Below are 2,343 nucleotides of genomic sequence, written 5' to 3' on the forward strand. Positions count from 1 at the left end.
TCTCATTGAATCCCACAGCAGCTTCATGGGGGAGATGTTATTTCCATTTCATAGATGAGAAAACCAAGGCCCACAGGGATCAAGTGACTTGCTCAAGGTCTCTGCACTAGAAAGCGGCAGATCTAGGTCCCCAATTCAAATCTGTGTGTCTCTAAACTCTGACCCCTCCCCCCATATTATCACGCTTCCTCAGTCAAAGCAAACCTGCCCTACAAAGTGACATGAAGGAGCGTCCCCAGCTTCCTCATAAGGAACTGCACAGGTGAGGTTAGTGCCAATCCGTCCTCACTAGGAGTTTGAGAATTGTTAGCCGTGGCATCCAGAAACCAATGTGGTCCTGGTCAGATCCTGCTGGCCCGTTTCTTCTACGTCACATTGCTCGTCGTCCTTGAGAGCTAGAGCCCCACCTGCCAGGAGGTCACTGAGGCAGTTTCTTAGAATTCAGGCCCTCGAGGGATCTGCCCCAAGACACTTCCTCCATTAGTGGTATCAGAAGCATGCTCTGCAGCTGCAGAGGATCATCCCAAGGACCCCTCCCAGATGAGCAGTCAAAGTGCCCCTTCGAGGCTGAGTACTACCCAGAAGGCCCCATGCTACAGATGCCCTTTCCTCCAGGGGGTTTCTCTCCTCCTCAGGCAAGCCTTCCCTTAGCGGCTGCAGCTGGACATAAAAGCTGTCCATTTCCTTCTGTGTTGGGGTTTTACTGTTTAATTCCTTTCTGCCTACTTACTCTTTGGAAAATTCCTCCCCCACCATACCACCCCCGCCAAGCCCCTTCCAGCCAGGAAGTGACCACCATTCTCTCCAGCACTGGTCCCACCTCCGTCCTGCCAACTCACCCATCAACACCACCTCCCACAGCACCCAAGCTCCAGATGCTTGGCAGCAACATTAATCGGGGCTCTTTTATTGCAAGTGACAGGAACCCAGTTGAATGCACTGAAAGCAAAATGGAGTGGGGTGGGATGGGATGGAGTGGAGTGGAATGGGGTGGGATGGGATGGAGTGGAGTGGGATGGGATGGAATGGAGTGGAGTGGGATGGGATGGAATGGAGTGGAGTGGAGTGGGATGGAATGGAATGGAGTGGAGTGGGATGGGATGGAATGGAGTGGGATGGGATGGAATGGAGTGGGATGGGATGGAATGGAGTGGAGTGGAGTGGGGATGGGATGGAATGGAGTGGAGTGGAGTGGGGATGGGATGGAATGGAGTGGAGTGGGGATGGGATGGAGTGGAGTGGGATGGGATGGAATGGAGTGGAGTGGGATGGGATGGAATGGAGTGGAGTGGAGTGGGGATGGGATGGAATGGAGTGGAGTGGGGATGGGATGGAATGGAGTGGAGTGGGATGGGATGGAATGGAATGGATTGGAGTGGGATGGGATGGAGTGGAGTGGAGTGGGGATGGGATGGAATGGAGTGGAGTGGGATGGGATGGAATGGAGTGGGGATGGGATGGAATGGAGTGGAGTGGGGATGGGATGGAATGGAGTGGGATGGGATGGAATGGAGTGGAGTGGGATGGGATGGAATGGAGTGGAGTGGAGTGGGGATGGGATGGAATGGAGTGGAGTGGGGATGGGATGGAATGGAGTGGAGTGGAGTGGGGATGGGGTGGAGTGGAGTGGGATGGGATGGAATGGAGTGGAGTGGAGTGGGGATGGGATGGAATGGAGTGGAGTGGGGATGGGATGGAATGGAGTGGAGTGGAGTGGGGATGGGATGGAGTGGAGTGGGATGGGATGGAATGGAGTGGAGTGGGATGGGATGGAATGGAATGGATTGGAGTGGGATGGGATGGAGTGGAGTGGAGTGGAGTGGAGTGGGGATGGGATGGAATGGAGTGGAGTGGGATGGGATGGAATGGAGTGGAATAGAGTGGAGTGGGGATGGGATGGAATGGAGTGGAGTGGGGATGGGATGGAATGGAGTGGAGTGGAGTGGGGATGGGATGGAGTGGAGTGGGATGGGATGGAATGGAGTGGAGTGGGATGGGATGGAATGGAATGGATTGGAGTGGGATGGGATGGAGTGGAGTGGAGTGGAGTGGGGATGGGATGGGATGGAGTGGAGTGGAGTTGGATGGGATGGAATGGAGTGGGGATGGGATGGGATGGAGTGGATTGGAGTGGGATGGGATGGAGTGGAGTGGAGTGGAGTGGGGATGGGATGGGATGGAGTGGAGTGGAGTTGGATGGGATGGAATGGAATGGAGTGGAGTGGAGTGGGGATGGGATAGAATAATTGCCCAATAAAATGGGGAACTGTGGGGAGGGCAACAGGACTGAATTCAGAGTTCAAAAATGGTAACAATGCTTGTTTCTCCCTGCCCCTCCCCCCA

The sequence above is a fragment of the Desmodus rotundus genome, chromosome 5, assembly GCF_022682495.2.
Source record: "Desmodus rotundus isolate HL8 chromosome 5, HLdesRot8A.1, whole genome shotgun sequence".
Classification (NCBI taxonomy): Eukaryota; Metazoa; Chordata; class Mammalia; order Chiroptera; family Phyllostomidae; genus Desmodus; species Desmodus rotundus.